This window comes from Lucilia sericata, unplaced genomic scaffold, assembly GCF_015586225.1.
Source record: "Lucilia sericata isolate MDLA Ls3-8-SP2 unplaced genomic scaffold, ASM1558622v1 Contig002164F_arrow, whole genome shotgun sequence".
In the NCBI taxonomy this organism is placed as follows: Eukaryota; Metazoa; Arthropoda; class Insecta; order Diptera; family Calliphoridae; genus Lucilia; species Lucilia sericata.
In genome coordinates, this window is record NW_023996005.1 from 32,361 (window position 1) to 54,479 (window position 22,119).

General features: G+C 32.9%; 1 long non-coding RNA gene across 1 annotated transcript; it reads left to right on the plus strand.

The window, feature by feature from the left end:
• The first annotated feature begins 490 nt into the window (after positions 1 to 490).
• LOC119613524 lies at positions 491 to 6,686 on the plus strand. Its single transcript, XR_005232237.1, has 2 exons — positions 491 to 674; positions 6,302 to 6,686. It is a non-coding gene; the product is annotated as an uncharacterized LOC119613524 (long non-coding RNA).
• Positions 6,687 to 22,119: the final 15,433 nt, after the last annotated feature.

The following is a 22,119-nucleotide window of genomic DNA, read 5'->3' on the forward strand; positions in this document are numbered from 1 at the left end:
ATAAAAATTACAAATCACGCAATACTTTACTTTATAAAAGTTATACAATAAATTTGTACGGCCTAGCTTCTTCCTGATAAACAACCGAAAAAATAAAATTCAAAAAGTCACCAAAAAATTTAGGATTATTGCACAAAAATTGGAGATATTTGTACATACATATAAAAGAATATTGTTTATTGATGTTTTTTTTCGTTCGTCTTCGCGGACCCCCTAGGATTTTACTACGGACCACTAGGGGTCCGCGGACCCCCATTTGGGAACCGTTGGTCTAGTCTAATCTAGTTTGGAAAAAATGTTTCACGAAGTGGAACTCGAACAGAGTCCATAGCCCGACTTATTACTGCTTAAACACCCTGTATTACCTACACACTATATTAACCCAAAAATTTTGTATTTATATGTTTATTTTTTTTTTTGCTTTCGTATATCGGAAGAAAATATACTTTTTTGCCAAATATTTATTTTTTTATTTTATATCTCAGTTTATTGTTAACATTCGACATGTAGAAAGAAGTTTTTTCCTTGTCTGGTCTCAGTGATTTGTTCGTCATACGCGGCATATTTTTTTGTTTTAAAAAAATTTAATTTAGTGAAAATAGAATATACAAGATTTTATTAAAAAATAAGTGTTTTGATTCAAAACTAAACACTCTATAAAAACTCATAAAAAGGTGAGTTAATAATTGAATTGTTATTAATGTTCGCAAGAAAATAAAACAATCAATTTTGTTGTTTAATTTAAAAAAGGTGTAAATTACTTACATACATGAAGAGATAAATACATGATTCTGTTCTTTTTAAGATAAGTGTGAAAAGTTTGAAGTGTTTTTCTGTTGTTAAAAAAAATATGTGTAGATCTAAGTGCAAATGTAGTTCTTGTTTATTTTTAGTTATTAGTACTAAAAATAAGTATGTATATTTTGTGTTTGAAAGAAATATTTTGGGGCATGTTTTTCTAACACGGAAAAAGATCACACGGCTTGTCAAAATTTCTAGTTTAGTCTACAGAAATATGGTGGACATTTGCAGGCTGTCAACAAACTTGATCTAATTTTAACATGTAGAAATCTACTAATTAATTTGAACATATACTTAAATAAAAGAACTAAATTATTACTACGACCTTATTTGCTGGAAATATACCAATTTCTATTATTATTCCAAAAACAAGGTCATTTTGAAGACATTAATAACTAAAATAAAGATCTGTTTTCTAAACATTTTCGTGCCAATAATGTGGGTGATATATGCTGATGCTTTTAAGTGATTAACTTGTGTATTGAAAAATTAATTCATTTGCATTCTTAAGTGTTTTATATTGGAATTTTTTAAGATTTATTCTTCTATAACTGCAGTTTCAAAGTCATTTGGAAATTCATACCTGTTAATGCAATTAGTTTGTTGAATAAATTTTGGCTTTAATTAAGCTTGAGTATTTGAAAATTAATTAGTTAATTTATTTTTTTTTCTGCATTTGCTGAATATAACTTGTTTTTTGAGGAGTGCAAAATAAATTATTTTAGAATTTTTGCATTATTGCAACTACATAGTAGATGTATTAACATTTAAAACAACTAACATTTACTAAACTTAAAATGAAATTATTTGAAAACAAAGACAAGTAAAACAGCAAAATAATTTTACAAAATTAATCTGGTTTTAGAATAAGTGTTACCAAGAGCAATATTTAACCAGAGGTTTGGCGATAACGAATTTCGAAAGCACTAGACTATAGACTAGACTATAGACTAGACAATAGACTAGACTAGACTATAGACTAGACTATAGACTAGACTATAGACTAGACTATAGACTAGACTATAGACTAGACTATAGACTAGACTATAGACTAGACTATAGACTAGAACTATAGACTAGACTAATAGACTAAGAACTATAGACTAGACTATAGACTAGACTAATAGACTAGACTATAGACTAGACTAGACTAATAGACTAGGACTATAGACTAGACTATAGACTAGACTAATAGACTAGACTAGACTATAGACGAGACTAGACTAATAGACTAGACTATAGACTAGACTATAGACTAGACTATAGACTAGACTATAGACTAGACTATAGACTAGACTATAGACTAGACTATAGACTAGACTTAGACTAGACTATAGATAGACTATAGACTAGACTATAGACTAGACTATAGACTAGACTATAGACTAGACTAGACTAGACTATAGACTAGACTATAGACTAGACTATAGACTAGACTATAGAATAGACTATAGACTAGACTATAGACTAGACTATAGACTAGACTATAGACTAGACTATAGACTAGACTATAGACTAGACTATAGACTAGACTATAGACTTAGACTATAGACTAGACTATAGACTAGACTATAGACTAGACTATAGACTAGACTATAGACTAGACTATAGCTAACTAGGACTATAGACTAGACTATAGACTAGACTATAGACTAGACTATAGACTAGACTATAGACTAGACTATAGACTAGACTATAGACTAGACTATAGACTAGACTATAGACTAGACTATAGACTAGACTATAGACTAGACTATAGACTAGACTATAGACTAGACTATAGACTAGACTATAGACAGACTATAGACTAGACTATAGACTAGACTATAGACTAGACTTAAGACTAGACCTATAACTATAGACTAGACTATAGACTAGACTATAGACTAGACTATAGACTAGACTATAGACTAGACTATAGACTAGACTATAGACTAGACTATAGACTAGACTATAGACTAGACTATAGACTAGACTATAGACTAGACTATAGACTAGACTATAGACTAGACTATAGACTAGACTATAGACTAGACTATAGACTAGACTATAGACTAGACTATAGACTAGACTATAGACTAGACTATAGACTAGACTATAGACTAGACTATAGACTATACTATAGACTAGACTATAGACTAGACTATAGACTAGACTATAGACTAGACTATAGACTAGACTATAGACTAGACTATAGACTAGACTATAGACTAGACTATAGACTAGACTATAGACTAGACTATAGACTACTATAGACTAGACTATAGACTAGACTATAGACTAGACTATAGACTAGACTATAGACTAGACTATAGACTAGACTATAGACTAGACTATAGACTAGACTATAGACTAGACTATAGACTAGACTATAGACTAGACTATAGACAGACTATAGACTAGACTATAGACTAGACTATAGACTAGACTATAGACTAGACTATAGACTAGACTATAGACTAGACTATAGACTAGACTATAGACTAGACTTAGACTAACATAGACTAGACTATAGACTAGACTATAGACTAAGACTATAGACTAGACTATAGACTAGACTATAGACTAGACTATAGACTAGACTAGACTAGACTATAGACTAGACTATAGACTAGACTATAGACTAGACTATAGACTAGACTATAGACTAGACTATAGACTAGACTATAGACTAGACTATAGACTAGACTATAGACTAGACTATAGACTAGACTATAGACTAGACTATAGACTAGAACTAGAGTACTAGACTAGACTATAGCTAGACTATAGACTAGACTATAGACTAGACTATAGACTAGACTATAGACTAGACGATAGACTAGACTATAGACTAGACTATAGACTAGACTATAGACTAGACTATAGACTAGACTATAGACTAGACTAGAACTAGACTATAGCTAACTATAGACTAGACTATAGACTAGACTATAGACTAGACTATAGACTAGACTATAGACTAGACTATAGACTAGACTATGACTAGACTAGACTAGACTATAGACTAGACTATAGACTAGACTATAGACTAGACTATAGACTAGACTATAGACTAGACTATAGACTAGACTATAGACTAGACTATAGACTAGACTATAGACTAGACTATAGACTAGACTATAGACTAGACTATAGACTAGACTATAGACTAGACTATAGACTAGACTATAGACTAGACTATAGACTAGACTATAGACTAGACTATAGACTAGACTATAGACTAGACTATAGACTAGACTATAGACTAGACTATAGACTAGACTATAGACTAGACTATAGACTAGACTATAGACTAGACTAGACTATAGACTAGACATAGACTAGACTATAGACTAGACTATAGACTAGACTATAGACTAGACTATAGACTAGACTATAGACTAGACTATAGACTAGACTATAGACTAGACTATAGACTAGACTATAGACTAGACTATAGACTAGACTATAGACTAGACTATAGACTAGACTATAGACTAGACTATAGACTAGACTATAGACTAGACTATAGACTAGACTATAGACTAGACTATAGACTAGACTATAGACTAGACTATAGACTAGACTATATAGACTAGACTATAGACTAGACTATAGACTAGACTATAGACTAGACATAGACTAGACTAGACTACTATAGACTAGACTATAGACTAGACTATAGACTAGACTATAGACTAGACTATAGACTAGACTATAGACTAGACTCTAGACTATAGACTAGACTATAGACTATAGACTAGACTAGACTATAGACTAGACTAGGCTAGACTAGACTAGACTAGACTAGACTCTAGACTAGACTAGACGACTAGACTAGACTAGACTATAGACTAGACTAGACTAGACTAGACTAGACTAGACTAGACTATAGACTATACTATAGACTAGACTATAGACTACTAGACTAGACTATAGACTAGACTATAGACTAGACTATAGACTAGACTATAGACTAGACTATAGACTAGACTATAGACTAGACTATAGACTAGACTATAGACTAGACTATAGACTAGACTATAGACTAGACTATAGACTAGACTATAGACTAGACCATAGACTAGACTATAGACTAGACTAGACTAGACTATAGACTAGACTATAGACTAGACTATAGACTAGACTATAGACTAGACTATAGACTAGACTATAGACTAGACTATAGACTAGACTATAGACTAGACTATAGACTAGACTATAGTCTAGACTATAGGCTAGACTATAGACTAGACTATAAACTAGACTATAGACTAGTCTATATTAAAGAGTAAAGCTGTTACAACATCCCCAAACTATTTAATATAACCTTCAATCTTTTAGTAGTAGAATCTACTAAAATCTAGTTTATTTGTTTGTCTGTCTGTCCATTCCTCTATACGTTCGTAATATTTGTAAAATAATCTAGTGTATGTATTAACCAATCTATTTGTTATATTGTAGTTGTTGCTAGTGGTTGGTCGTAATATTGGATTTGTTGCTGCAACTACTTACTAATGTTGTTGATTATTAGCGTCACGACATTTTAACATTGCAACATAAATTAGAGTTGCTTCAAGTGTATGTGGAGGTATTTAAGTATGTATCTCAGCGGTATTAACATTGTCATACCTTTTGCAAAATTCAACGGATGGATGAATGTTTGTTGATTGTTGTTGGTTCATTGGATCAATGCTGATTTTTTTTTCGCTTTGGTTTTGATTTTAGTTTTGTTATTCTTTAATACTCGTACAATATGACCCAGAAATCACGTTCAACTAGCATGATATTGATTACAATTATGACATTTTTTTTCTTCTCGATTGCAGAGCAAAGAAGTTTTTTTGTTGTAATTTTTGCTTTTATTTTAGAAACAATAGAAACTTTAGACAATGGTTTTAATTTTTCTTCTTGTATTTTTTATACAATAATTTATATGGAATAAACGTAAGTAGAGGAACATAAGTGCAATAGAACGGGCCGAAAGAACAATCAACTTAGAATAAATCAGTCAAATATTTTTAATGTTTATGTGACGGCAGAATTTATTGAAATTCTAGATGATGTTGTATGATGCATTTTGTAATTAAGTAAAACATATTCAATTGAGGTGAAGCAAATAGGAGTCTAGAAAGAGCAATGAAAAACTAACATCTGGGTCGATATTATTAATTGTTGTGTTTTTCTTTTCAAACAATTTATTGTTTAATGAAAATTAAGACGGGTCGAGTTGTATGTTTTATTAGGATTAACTGTATTTTTTTGTATGAGAAAATTTAAAGAAAAACTTAAAAAATTTTGAATTTATCAAAAATAGAGAAATGGTCGAAAAATTTCCCAAAACTGTTATTTGATCAAAAATTCATTTTCATATAGAGAATTAAAGCTCTATTCTTTGTAAATTGAAATCGAAAAAAGACATTTTTTTTATAAATTTATTGGTATCTATTTCTATTTCTTATGTGTAACTTCAATTAGCAAAATTAATTGTTATTTCCCCTTTTTTGAATATTTGCAGAATAATGTCAATTAATGATTTACCACCGTTACCAAAAAGTCTCAGCGGTATAAATAAAATGTTGGCCTCAGATTCGGGTCTGGTTAGTGATGTTGATACCGAAATAAAAATACTAAAAATAATGAGTTGTTAAAACACTATGAAAACCAAAAAGAAAATAATAATAATTTAAATATAAATAATAATAACAACAACATTAATAGTAATAATAATAATAATGCACTTAAAGATGCAAGTGATAAATTTAACAATGCGTCGTCTGCGACAACAACGCCAGCAACAGTGACAACAGCAACAACATCGACAACGACACCATTAAAGGAAATTAATGGCAATGAAACAATATCGGAAATACCACCAGCGATACCGGGTAGTAAATTGGATACACAAATTGCAACATTGCGTAAAGAAATGGTAAGTATTTATACAATTTTAATTTAAGTATTTATATATTTTTATAAATAAACATTAATAGTGAACAAGTTATAAATGAATATTTTGAACTTTTAACCAGTCACTAATGCAGTTTTTTGAGGTATTTTGTTTTTTTTTCTCAAAATTTTATTTATGATTTTGACATTTTGTTTTTCGTGGGTTTTATTGTTGTTGAATGAAACAAATTATCTACGGAATTGTGTGGCTTTTTCTTCTTCTAGTTTTTTGCATAGTAATTTAAAAAGTGTTAGTGTGTACGATATTGATTGACACCCTATAAGTGGTAATCAACAAGGAAATATATAGATAGATAGATAGATAGATAGATAGATAGATAGATAGATAGATAGATAGTAGATAATAGATAGATAGATAGATAGATAGATAGATCGATAGATAGATCGATAGATAGATAGATAGATAGATAGATAGATAGATAGATAGATAGATAGCTAGATAGATCGATAGCTAGATAGATCGATAGCTCGCATCGCATAGATCGATAGATCGATAGCATCGCTCAGCTCGCTCGCTCGCTCGCTCGCTCGCTCGCTCGCTGCTCTCGCTCGCTCGCTCGCTCGCTCGCTCGCTCGCTCGCTCGCTCGCTCGCTCGCTCGCTCGCTCGCTCGCTCGCTGCTCGCTCGCTCGCTCGCTCGCTCGCTCGCTCGCTCGCTCGCTCGCTCGCTCGCTCGCTCGCTCGCTCGCTCGCTCTCGCTCGCTCGCTCTCGCTCGCTCGCTCGCTCGCTCGCTCGCTCGCTCGCTCGCTCGCTCGCTCGCTCGCTGCTCGCTCGCTCGCTCGCTCGCTCGCTCGCTCGCTCGCTCGCTCGCTCTAGCTCGCTCGCTCGCTCGCTCGCTCGCTCGCTCGCTCGCTCGCTCGCTCGCTCGCTCGCTCGCTCGCTCGCTCGCTCGCTCGCTCGCTCGCTCGCTCGCTCGCTCCTCGCTCGCTCGCTCGCTCGCTCGCTCGCTCGCTCGCTCGCTCGCTCGCTCGCTCGCTCGCTCGCTCGCTCGCTCGCTCGCTCGCTCGCTCGCTCGCTCGCTCGCTCGCTCGCTCGCTCGCTCGCTCGCTCGCTCGCTTCCTCGCTTCCTCGCTTCCTCGCTTCCTCGCTTCCTCGCTTCCTCGCTTCCTCGCTTCCTCGCTTCCTCGCTTCCTCGCTTCCTCGCTTCCTCGCTTCCTCGCTTCCTCGCTTCCTCGCTTCCTCGCTTCCTCGCTTCCTCGCTTCCTCGCTTCCTCGCTTCCTCGCTTCCTCGCTTCCTCGCTTCCTCGCTTCCTCGCTTCCTCGCTTCCTCGCTTCCTCGCTTCCTCGCTTCCTCGCTTCCTCGCTTCCTCGCTTCCTCGCTTCCTCGCTTCCTCGCTTCCTCGCTTCCTCGCTTCCTCGCTTCCTCGCTTCCTCGCTTCCTCGCTTCCTCGCTTCCTCGCTTCCTCGCTTCCTCGCTTCCTCGCTTCCTCGCTTCTTCTCTTCTTCGCTCGTTCTCCTCCCCTTCTCCCGTCCCTGTTTGCTCCCTCCCCCCCTCGCGTCTCTCTCCGTCGTTTTGCCCCGCTTTCGCCTCTATTTTCCTTCATACCTCTTGGTTTCTTGCCCTCACCTCCTCGTCCCAAATGCTAAAAATGTCATTGGTATGGCAGGTTGAAAATAATAAAAAACAAAAGTAAAAGTATTTTAAAACAATACTGACAGAAAATACAATAAAAACAAATTATACAAGTGATCTTTTCTCACTCACTGAACATTTATTTCATGGTGATAAATTCTCAAAAGTGAAAAAAAGGTAGAGTGCATGATCTCATCATGCTTTTGTTATTTAATTAGTACTCACAGTGTAATGGCTAATTTTGAGTATGGATCAATGTTTTGTTGTTATTAATTTTAGCTGGATCATAAAGTTTGTTCAAAATTTCTTTGCTATTTTGTTGTTGACTGCTAGCTTTTGGCCCCAAAAGGTGGTCAGTGGTAAAGTTATGTTTTTTTTTTTTTTTATCTGACCATTTTATAAATTGTTTACATAGAAGAATAACATTGAGGAGAAGAGTCATGACTTGTTAAAAGAAAGTTAATAAAATATTTAATTTAACATTTGTTTAATCTTCTAACTAATCTTTTGCTCCAGCAGCAAGAGCAACAACAACAAATATATTAATTATGCAGTTAGTTGTTTTTGTTAAACAGTAAGACACCAAATAGGAAAAAATTAGTTTCTTTATAACAAAAACTTATTTTATGTTGTTAACAGCTAAAACAGCAACATGTTAAACAAACCGTCCTGTATGAGATCTAAGAAACTAGTTTTTAACCTTTCACTTTTTTTTACAAAATATATCTAATGAACAGAAAACTAAAACAAACCTAAAAGATCTTATAGTAGCTATAAATAAATATTAAGATTTTTTTGTTTTTAATTTGTAATTCAGAAATATTGTACTACATATCGTAGCTTTGACTGTATTACTGGTAAATATTACATTAATAAAGAACCTGTTTTAATTTAAAATAAACATTTTTTACTACCAAATCTAGAAATGTCAAGAGTGGAAGGTGGTGGTAAATGTGTTTTTTTTTTGTAGAATGTTGCTTTGGTTTTTTGTTTAAACATTTAACCATTATTTTCTATTATTACTGGTGTTTGAAGTTTGCAAACATTTAATTTTTTTATTATTTTAATGTTTATGTTTCTTATAGGAGCGGCTTTTATTTAAATCACGTCTTTTTCAAAGTATAGAGAAAAAATTTTATAACAATTCTTATACTCGTAGTGTCGGCTCATATGTACTTTATGAAATATTTCTTTATTTTCTGTTAACCTGTTTTTTAGATAAATTAATTGTTTTTTTGTTTTTGTTTAAATTGCGGCATTTAGTATTCTAAACGTAAATTTGCATTTGTTAAACAATTTAATTTATCAGTAACAAATATTTCTACTTAATGGTTTTCTTGAGAATTTCACAAAAAAAAACTAAAATAAAAATTCCAAGAAAATTATGAAATGAATTTTGAAATTATTACATAATCATTCACAATTCTGTCTACCACGCGCCCCTGAATCCTTCTATGAAGAACTCAGGTGGCAATTTTTGTATATGGCTGAGCCGGTACATGTACAAGCACTTTGCTGAAGAACTCGAGCTATCTAATCTTTTGCCATAGTAGCCCCGTTGTGGAATGACAGGCAGCATGGGATCTATCCCAATGCAAACCCCGACAATCACTGGTCCAAAGTCAATAGAAGGGGCGACAAACCCCAACATCAGGTGAAATCAAACTTCCGGTAAACCGGAAGTTGATTAACCTTATAATGTCATGAAAGATTGCATTATTTAAAATGCAATCCCCATTAACTAATGACCCATTCCAGTGCATTCCTTAACCCCTTAAAGCCCGCGCAACCACACTACTGAAATGGCTCTGTTGGTTTGGCAACAGCACCTAAAGACGCTATTTGGTAGACCGAAATATTCAGCCAATAAATCAGGATACCTCTGTATGTCAGATAATGTGACAAAGGATGTAGAAATTTCAAAAATCTATTCGAACCCAATAATTGCCCCGACGAGTTGAGGGAACGGACCTCAACTATATGTCTTGTAGCATGAAACAATATCAATCCTGTTGAGATGGCAACAGCACCGAGAACTTCCCTGAAGTAAAAGGTCTACTAAATCAGTACTAGTCTCCTGTCGGGCAGAGGAATCTTTCCCGATCGTTCAACAATTACATCTGTTCCATTCTCAGACCATAAAGAACGATCTACGGAATGACAGGCAACTACCAAGTATCAACCTGAAAATTCAACGGGTTCAGGAATTCAGCATAAGTTGGTTTGTCACATCACCCGGTGACATCTGTTGAGATGACAACAGCGCCGGAGAGAGAATCCAGATGTATTTGGCATTTGGATATATCAGTCCTTAAACCAACATTCTCTCCCCTCGAATTTGGGTATAAACCACAGCCACTACGTGGGTCCCGAAGGAACATCAACCAATTGACCGGTTAGGACTAGGTCCTGTGGGCAACCGGCCACCCGGCCACCCGTAGTGCCGGATTATATGGTACTCTGGTTAGACCCAATGTCAAATCATTCCAAGGAAAGGCCGAGGATACATTTGATCATCACCAGTTTATAGGGGATTGCAATACACCAAGATGGAGATTTCATCAAGGAAACATGCCCCGGGGGGCACATTTATGGGAACATTCGTCATAAAGGAATCTACGATAAACTTTTATACATTTATTAATCAATCATTTATTGAGTGGTTTTATTGAATTCCCACATATGCCTCTAAAAGGTTTATATGGCAGTTAGGGTCAAATAAGGCCCGATTTATATAAAATTTGTTATGCTGAATTTAATCGCGGTCAAATAAGGGCCGATCATTACAAAAATCGGCATGGTCATTTATGTCTATGTCTATATCAAACTTTTTAGAGAGATAGTAGTATATTTGATAAAGTTATACCTAAAACCCCCAAATCACAAGGCTCGGTTGTATGGAGGCTAGGTGAAATAATGGTCCAATTTCAACCACTTTCAATTGGCTTCTTTATGCCGAAAAACACCGATGGTTCAAATTTAAACAAAATATCTAGAAAATTGGACAGCCAGTCGGACAGACGGACGGACATGTATTAATCGACAGAGAAACTCGATCGCTATACTTTTTGTGCGTTACAAACATTAGCACAAAAGCATATTACCCTTCCCAATATAGTGGTGCAGGGTATAACAATAAAGTATTTATTTAAGTCAGTTTTATTAATTTCTATACCAAGGGCTCCTTCTTAAGCCTCACATTCCTGAGTAAATTTTATTAAAAAATTGTTTTTTTCTTCACATTACAACTTGCTAATGCTTTTTGTTAAAAATTAACAAATCAACTCAAGTTGAGAACAAAACTATAAATTATTTGCTACATGATTGCAAATCATTCGTCACTTACAACAACCCCATGTCACGCTACAAATACCAAACTATGTACATTCTGAACCCCCCTGTGGACTTTAGACTCTAATTAAATTTAAAAAAATATTTAAACAAAAATATAAGAGCAAACAACTAAACTAGAAATAACTAAAAATAAAATTAAATAAAAATAATTCTTTAGCACAAAAACGTCACTTGTATCACTTGTATCCGTTTCATATATGTAGTATGTTGTCAAGGTTTTACCCAGAGTACCATTGTCTGTTGGTAGTACAAATCTATAAACTAGCACGTATTTCATAGATACACATACATACATACATACATACATATTTATGTATTACATAGCTATGTGCACAAAAATGTGTATTTAAATATATAAATATGATAGTTTTACATTTAAACAACAACTATTTTATAGTTGTAACTTTGATTGTTACTTTTTTTTGGTTATTTCTTCTTTTCGTTTCTGTAAGCTACAACTATTTGTAATAGAATTATAACTGGTTTAGACAAACTTGGTTAAATGTTCAACTTAACAATGCTACAACAAACGACGGCAACAGCAACAACAATTGAAATAACAACTAAATTATGTAATTGTTGCAATTACAAAAGAATGTTAAATTGAGTGTGCTGATATTTGTCGCAATACGTACAATATATTGTATGTATTTTATAAGAATAAATAACTTGAAGATATTGCAAAATACAGAAATATAAATTATAATAATGATAAATAAATACTTTTTTCTTAAACAGTAAATTATATGACAGTTATAGTTTACATGCATAAGAACTGTAATTTAATTATTACATTGTCAGATAAGAAAAGTAAAAGTAAATTGTGTAATTGTGGTTGAAGATTGCAACTGTAAATGTAAATTAACAATATATTCCTTCCGCCTATCTAAGAGTCCGTTGACAACGTAATCTTGGGAACCATCGATTCTGGTTCAATCTACACAGAGGGAAAAAGAAATATACACGCCTGGTACCAAATTGACACCAAACTGTTTATAATTTTTCAATAACATCCGTTGTCAAAGTAACATACGTACGACAACACTATATAATGTTGACAACATTGCAACAATTCGTTGTCGAAATCTAAATTTTATACACATCTGTTGTCTAAATGTTAACAAACGTGGTATGCTAACTATTGACAAACAATCCCTTGCTAATAGTGAGCTTACCACGTTTGTTAACATTTAGACAACGGATGTGTATAAAATTTATATTTTGACAAAGAATTGTTACAATGTTGACAACCTTGCGTTCTCAACATTACATAGTGTTGTCGTTCTTATGTATATACTTTAACAACGGATGTTATTGAAACATAACTTAACATATAAACTCTTTGGTGTCAATTTGGTACCAGGCGTGTATATTTCTTTTCCCTCTGTGTATATGTATATAAAATTCTAACGTTACTGTCTCACCGACTGACTGACTAACTGATTCAACATCGCGCAGTCTAAACAGTTAAAGCTAAAGAGCTAAAACTTGGACAGGAGATTGGTCTCCCACCAGAAAGATCCACTAAGACGGGATTTTTGGAAATTCGAATATTTAGAAGGTAAAAAGGCTAAAAACTGATAAATTCGGTAACCTCATATCTTCTAAACTAGAAAAGATACAAAGATACAGTTTCAAGCTTATCGTCGTTCATTTAAAAAAAAAACGGACAGGTGTCTGGTACTTTTTTCAAATTCGGTCCCTTTAGGGAATAAAAAGACAACTGTTTAAACAGTTAAAGCTAAAGAGCTAAAACTTGGACAGGAGATTGGTCTCCCACCAGAAAGATCCACTAAGACGGGATTTTTGGAAATTCGAATATTTAGAAGGTAAAAAGGCTAAAAACTGATAAATTCGGTAACCTCATATCTTCTAAACTAGAAAAGATACAAAGATATCGTCGTTCATTTAAAAAAAAAAAACGGACAGGTGTCTGGTACTTTTTTCAAATTCGGTCCCTTTAGGGAATAAAAACTGTTTTTTTTGGTACTTTTTTAGCACCACATTTATCTCTTAATCCAGTGAACATACACACAATATTTTTGACTTCTTCATAACTTAACGAAAAAATAGAAATACAAATTTAGTACTTTTCGGATATTCTGAGCTGAAAGGAGTTAAAATTGTACCTATTTTTGGTACTTTTTGCATAAAACATTGTTTCCTATGTATTGATTTGTACATGTGAGTGAATATTTAATGATGGGCTCTCCCACTACGATATGGCCACTTTTTGGAATAAAATGTTTACTACTTCAATAGGTCGAAAAAAGTACCAAAAGGGGAACAAAGGGAAATTTGATTTTATTCAAACTCATTGACCCAATTTTAATAAAATTTGGAGAAATTGGTAGACTAAATATGACAATGAGATGTTACTTGGAACTCCGGCGTAAAGGACAAATTTTTGGTACTTTTTGAGTTTTTTATAATATTGATCTTAGAAACATGAAATTAAGCACGGACTTAATGAAAGTCTATAAAAGGGAAATTTTTGGTACTAGAAACCTAGAACCTAGAAACATATAATTAAGTAAATGAGAACGGAGTAACAGGAGTAAATGAGAACGTATAAAAAGGGACTTTTTGGTTCTGTTTCGTATTTTCTATAATATTGAACCTAGGAACATGAAATTTAGCTAGCTATAGACACCAGAGAAAATTAAAATGTTTAAAAGGGGTGTTTTTTATACTTTTTCGTTCTTCAAAAGGTACTTTTTGAGTTTTCTATAGTATTGATCATAAAAACATGAAATTAAGCATGTAGAGACTGGAGTAAATAACAACCCATAAAAGGGGAAATTTTTGCACTTTTTCGTTCTTTAATTGATACTTTATGAGTATTCTATAATATTGAACTTAGAAACATGAAATTAAGCATGTAGAGCTCGGAGTAAATGAGAACTTATAAAAAGTGACTTTTTGGTACTTCTTCGTTCTTCAAAAGATACTTTTTGAGTTTTCTATAATATTGAAACTAGAAACATGAAATTAAGCATTTAGAGCCTTGAGTAAATGAGAACTTATAAAAGGGAACTTTTTGGTACTTTTACGTTCTTCAATAAGTACTTTTTGAATTTTCTATAATATTGAACCTAAAAACATAAAATTTGACATTTAGAGCCTGGAGTAAATGAGAGCCTATAAAAAGAGGACTTTTTTGTTCTTCAGTAGGTACTTTTCTATAATATTGAATCTAGAAACATGAAATTAAGCATTTAGGGTCTGTAGTAAATAAGAATACGCACAATTGGGACGACCGACGAATTTTTCGGAACGAATATTCGTCGTCAGAAATAGAACACACTTGGGTATATGAAAATGTACACAATCATTGCGTATGACGAAATTCGTCGTACGTAACGAACTATGCGATAGGTTTATTTCTTACGCAGACGAACGACGAATTAATTGGGGAAAATTGTTTAAAGACCAATTCCGGTAGCCCGAATTTGCCGAAATTTGGCGGTTGTGAGTACAGCTAATGACAATACAATATTATGTTCGAATATTCGAAAATTCGAAGTTATGTTCGAAAATTTTTTTATGCTCTTAAAATAATCTCTGGATCATAAAAACTAAAAATATAATTTTTGTTCTTTTTTCTTACTTTTTCCAATTTCGAAGAAACAAATTTTGAAACGAATTCGTAGTACGAATAATTTGATTGTGTTCCATTCGACGAATTTACGCAACTAATTGTTTTCGACTAGTTCGTCGTGCTATACGAAATTCGTCGTTCGTCCCAAATGTGCATATACCATATATATTGGACTGATTGAATATTTACAATAATATTTATTTTATTCCATTACGATGAGGTTAGCGAAGTACACTGGGTATAGGTAGTAATTTATATTTATGTTAAACGAGTAGGCAAATTATATAAAAACCTAAAATTTTAAATTTATTAATAAACCTTTTATTAAATAACTTTGCCAAAGGTGTACAATTAACAATATATTGGCCAGGTCTGGATTTTTTTATTATTAAACTAGTCTAAACACACAATTTGCGGTCGACTGAATTTAAGCCATTTTATAGTTTTATATTCCAATTAAATTAAAGAAAACAACGTTTTATAATGCGAGTGTACAAACAAATTGTATAATTTACTTACTTCTATTTGTAAAAATAAAATTTAACAAATAATTTAGTTTACAAAATTATATATTGCAAAATTCAGGCAATTAATAGCAATACTTAGCTTGAGGTATTAAATGCAGTGAGAAAATTTATAGGTTTTATAATTAGTAATATAATCTATAAAAAGTCATTACATAAATATAACGTAAATTATTTATTTATGAAACTTTTTTTATTTATAAGTTCATTAATCTTTTGCAATAAAAGAAAACACCTTGATTTCGTGTTTAAGGTTTTAAGAACTTTTTCCAGTCCATCATTAAAGTTTATAGACTGACATTATTAAGAGTTTATTTTTATATTTTCTTTTCAGTTATTTATTTAATTAACATGTACCTGAGAATTCTTTATACAATTTTCACTAATTAGCATGTGCATAAATATTATTATGGTTTTATTATTGTTAAATTTTATTTTTTGCTAGCCAATTCTAGTAAAAGGGCTTATTTTACACATGATGAATATTATGGAGTCATAAAAGTTAAAGTTATGGCTGCCATAAGAAATAATGATTCCATAGGAAGAAACAATATCAAGATAATAAACCCTTGGCAGATATAAAATGTAAAGGAAAACTAGAAAAGTCAAAAGTTTTCCTCATCATAGAACTTCTTTGAGCTTCGCTTTTATAGAGAGTTTGAGAGTTGGTAATTGGTTACTAAATACCAGCAAACTCGAATAACTGCTGTCAATAATATTTTGCCTTAGTCTAAAGTAAAATAAGTTATTTACTATTTAGCAAATACATTAAATATAATGGTGTCTTCATTTTTTACATTCTTCTTTATTTTTTTATTAGTTGTATTTTGCTTTTTTTGCTTTTTTGTTTTCTAAGCGTTAAAACATTAATTAAGCTTTAACCCAAATGAATTTAGATTTATGTTCTTGCTTAAGTATGTAAAAAGACTTACTTACAAATGCTGATGTATACTATACATCTGAAAGATGTTAAATGTATTTAGTATCTCTATATTATCTAGTTTTATGGTTTAATTCTTGTTTTTTTCTTTCGCCGCTAGTATTCTAGCGAATGGCCTTGACTATAAGTATAACTTGCTTGAATTGTTAAATGTGGCAATTGCATTTTTTCTTTAACATTTTCAGTTAGCGTGTTTTTACTATTCATTCCAATATGTACAGTGGAGCAGAGGTCGGAGAAACTTGTTTAAAATTGAACTTTAAAGCTTCTTTATCTACTTTCTACAAAACATTTGCTGTAGTAAATAATCGGATTTATCCCATCCAATTTCATTTAAAGGTCGGATCTTAGGTGGCTACATTTCCCTTCCATTTCAATCAATCCCACTGTTATAGTAATACATACATATGTATGTACAACTATTCCACACTTTTTGTTTAAACTTATCAGTATGTCTAATGATAACTTTGATATACAGAAATGAAATAAAAAAAATAATATACTTGAGCTCAAAATGCATTTTGTAAGGAATGCTGAACAAAAAGAGAATATAATGCAAAAATTGAATTGTTTTTTTAGACACTGTTCTAACACTATATATTTTAAACACAATTAGGAACTTTTATACAGATTCATATGTTTCTAAATAAAGTAGCGCAGATACAATCTTGTGATTTGCTTTGGTTGCAACTATGTGTAGAAATGAAAAGAATTTCTAGAGCAATATCGGGTAATCTTGTTGATTTTCTATTCATTCCGTTTGTAACACATAAAGTGAGTGGTCGTAGACCCACCATAGTATTTATATTGTAGCTCCTTATTAAATTATAAGTCTTCTGTCTGTTAGAAGGTCAACTAACGGGAATAGAGTTTTAACAATATATTTTTAAGAAATTAGTTCTACGTATCCATCCAATACCATAAACAAGTTCCATAAGAACCAAAATCTACCTACAATATTTCGTAAAGACCAGTTTAATGAGACAAATTTCACAAGTTTTTAAGTTGTTCTCTGAAATTACTCACTCTTTCGGTCTATAATTGACTGAAGGCACCATAAAATACTCTGTGATGAAAGGGTAGTTTAGTTAGTTAGTTGTTAGTTAGTTAGTTAGTTAGTTGTTAGTTAGTTAGTTAGTTAGTTAGTTAGTTAGTTAGTTAGTTGTTAGTTAGTTAGTTAGTTAGTTAGTTAGTGTTCGTTCGTTAGTTAGTTAGTTAGTTAGTTAGTTCGTTAGTTTTAGTTAGTTAGTTAGTTTTAGTTCGTTAGTTCGTTCGTTAGTTAGTTGTTAGTTGTTAGTTAGTTAGTTCGTTAGTTAGTTAGTTAGTTCGTTAGTTAGTTAGTTAGTTAGTTGTTTAGTTAGTTAGTTCGTTTAGTTTAGTTAGTTAGTTGTTCAGTTAGTTAGTTAGTTAGTTAGTTAGTTAGTAGTTAGTTAGTTTTGTTCGTTCGTTAGTTAGTTAGTTCGTTAGTTCGTTCAGTTAGTTTAGTTAGTTAGTTCGTTTAGTTCGTTAGTTAGTTCGTTCGTTTCGTTAGTTCGTTCGTTCGTTTTCTTCGTTCGTTAGTTCGTTAGTTCGTTCGTTCGTTCGTTCGTTCGTTCGTTCGTTGTCGTTCGTTCGTTCGTTCGTTCGTTTCGTTCGTTTCGTTCGTTCGTTCGTTCGTTCGTTCGTTCTTCGTTCGTTGTTCGTTCGTTCGTTCGTTGTTCGTTCGTTCGTTCGTTCGTTCGTTCGTTGTTCGTTCGTTCGTTCGTTCGTTCGTTCGTTCGTTTCGTTCGTTCTTCGTTCGTTCGTTCGTTCGTTCGTTCGTTCGTTCGTTCGTTCGTTCTTTCGTTCGTTCGTTCGTTTCGTTCGTTCGTTCGTTCGTTCGTTCGTTCGTTCGTTCGTTCGTTCGTTTCGTTCGTTCGTTCGTTCGTTCTTCTTTCGTTCGTTCGTTTCGTTCGTTCGTTCGTTCGTTCGTTCGTTCGTTCGTTCGTTCGTTCGTTCGTTCGTTCGTTCGTCGTTTCGTTCGTTCGTTCGTTCGTTTCGTTCGTTCGTTCGTTCGCGTTCGTTCGTTCGTTCGTTCTTCGTTCGTTCGTTTCGTTCTTTTCGTTCGTTCGTTCGTTCGTTCGTTCGTTCGTTCGTTGTTCTTCGTTTCGTTCGTTCGTTCGTTCGTTCGTTCGTTCGTTCGTTCGTTCGTTCGTTCGTTCGTTCGTTTGTTCGTTCGTTCGTTTCGTTCGTTCGTTCGTTCGTTCGTTCGTTCGTTCGTTCGTTCGTTCGTTCGTTCGTTCGTTCGTTCGTTCGTTCGTTTTCGTTCGTTCGTTCGTTTTCGTTCGTTCGTTCGTTCGTTCGTTTCGTTCGTTTTCGTTCGTTCGTTCGTTCGTTTCGTTCGTTCGTTCGTTTCGTTTTCGTTCGTTCGTTCGTTCGTCGTTCGTTCGTTTCGTTCGTTCGTTCTTTAGTTCGTTCGTTTCGTTCGTTTTCGTTCGTTTTTCGTTAGTTCGTTCGTTAGATAGTTATCAACACTAAATACTAACCAACCGAATTCCACTGTCGAAAGTATAACTAAACTTAATATTCACATTAAGACCTGTTTCTACATTTTATAGTAACATTTAGATCAAATGGTTTATTATATTCGGGAAATATCTTGACGAATCTTATCCGGGTGACATGAGAAATTTGATATGAGAATTTTTGAGACCCACTTCGAAATGGTTGCAGACATTTTTTTTAAATATATTGTACTGAGATCGGGATATTAAATCGCTGGTAGGGACCCAGTAAAAAATTTTTAGACTTTAGGAAGCTAAAAAGGGAAGTAACTGCATCTGTATTCGCTTACTATTAAGCCTTACTGAGAAGCAGGGAATAACGGAATACCAATGATAGGAGTAATTTTATAATGTAAGCTGAAAAAAATTAAAAGCTTACTACTATCCCTTACAGAGAAGCAGATTGTAAGTAAAATATTTTAATAATATTTAAGCTTACTAGTGGGAATGCTTCCAAGTGGGAATTCGCTATATAAAAATCATGCCTTATCGAAGCAGGTTTGTAAGGGAGAAAATAGCTTCGTTCCCTTACAAACCTGCTTGCATGTAAGCTCCAATTTTTACTGGGGAACTGTTCTCGTATTTAGTACATTAGTATGTATCGTTTGAGAGGTATTCCTAAAAAAAGTAGTTCACAGGACACCCTAATATACATATTGTCTATGAGTCCATACCACGCTCTATAAAAACAAGCATTTGCATATTTTCATTTCGCTGCATATTACAGTTTAAACATTCTCAGAAATCTTACAACTCTATTTTATTTAAAGAAATATTGTGCAAATATGCAAAAATCAAATAAACAAAATATTTCCATTTAAGTTTAATAACATTTTAACAGTAAAAATTTATTAGCTAATCGTGTTCTTAACAAATTCTCTAGTATGTATATTTTTTTCTTCTTCAGCAATTTAATATTCAAACTTTGCCATCCGTCCATCTAATGTAGTAAATTTAAAACATTCTTTGGCATATTTTTTTGTTTGTTCAGGCTTTTATGCTTTTCGTTTTCTTTTGACTTACATCACTTTGTCAGGCAGTCAGTTTGTCGGACGGTATGTCAATCATTTTGTTTACAAAAAAAAGAGGTATGAAAAACATGCCCCAAGCTATTGTCATCATAAGTTTGCTTTAGTTTATCTAATAGAATTGATCGTCGTCAGTCATCATCAACATCAGAAGGCAAATGAACGATTGAATGAATGAATGTGTTTGCAATACTTTAACGGTTTCTTCTATCTCTATGGACTGTAGTGTGGAACTACAATGTATACCAAACGATATTGTTTTTTTTTTTATATTTGTTACTTAGTACTATGCGAGGGTGTGTAGATACAATTTAGTATGCTAAACCATAAACGTTATTTTACCGTAAAAGGTGCAAATAAATTAAGAATATAAAAAAGTTTTTATATTCATTTACTTAGCAAAGTTATAAAATGGCAAGAAAAAAAAAAAAAAATTTTTTGGCAAATAAATTAAAGCATTATTTGTTAAGAGTTAAAATATAATATAATAAAAATACGACGTAGTAAATGAGTGGCGTCATTCATGAAAGATAAGCTATTCTTCATATGTGACCAACAGACCACACCAAAGAAGACTTGGTAGTTAAGAAAGTTTAATTTTATCACACACATAAGACGTTAAATAAATGTATCTCTCTCTTTGTGTGTTAAAATAAGCCAAAAGATTTACATAAGCAAAAATTGCTGATACTGAATAGATACTGACTGGATTATGAAAACCCACAAAAAAAAAAAAACAGCTAAAAATCAGTGAAAAATGACCACAAACCTACTTACGGTTACGGATGGCTGTTTCTGTTTTTCTGACTTTGTATCTGTGTGTGGTTTGGCTAGAGTTTTTCCTAGAAACCTACAAAACACTTTAACTGCCACTGCTGTTCACCGGCTGCTGCTGCTGTTGGCTTGGTTGCCGCTATTTGACTAAAACAAATATAAAATGACAAACACAAAACTTAGGTAATCAGCCAGCCATATGTAACTGGTTTTTCACACGCACAATTTCACACAAAAAAATCACTTTTCCAAAAAAACAAATTAAATAAAATAAATAAAAAACTACTAATATCAAATAGAAACAATAATGTTGAAAAGAAAATTTTTCACATTATAAAAAAATTTTATTTTTTTTGGATACAAAAAGTTGTATCTAATCACTGGCATATATAAATTAAATACACATCCATATGGTTTGTTTTTTTACAGTGTGACCCATTTACAGAATTACAAACAACTTATGGAAATGTTTAGAGTAGTATGCAGTAGTATTTTTAATTTATTTATGAAAATTAAGGAAATGTAGAAACTTTATGTGTGACTGAAAATAACTTTTTTGTTTTATTAATTTTATTAACAAATCATTTAACTAATTAAATTGCACATTAAACTGTAATATGCAAATAGGTGCTAACAGAGAAAGGGTGATGTTAATCAGATACGGTTTGTTACTCTTCAAATCGAATAGTAAAAATTATATTCTACTCGAATTATTTTATTACTTTTGGGCATAGCAGAATGCCTTTGTATGAAACATTATAAACTAATTTTCTATTTGGAGAAAATTTTAGTGAAAATATTTGTTTTAATAGTCTATAATCTAGTCTATAGTCTAGTCTATAGTCTAGTCTATAGTCTAGTCTATAGTCTAGTCTATAGTCTAGTCTATAGTCTAGTCTAGTCTAGTCTATAGTCTAGTCTATAGTCTAGTCTATAGTCTAGTCTAGTCTATAGTCTAGTCTAGTCTAGTCTATAGTCTAGTCTAGTCTATAGTCTAGTCTAGTCTAGTCTAGTCTAGTCTAGTCTAGTCTAGTCTAGTCTAGTCTATAG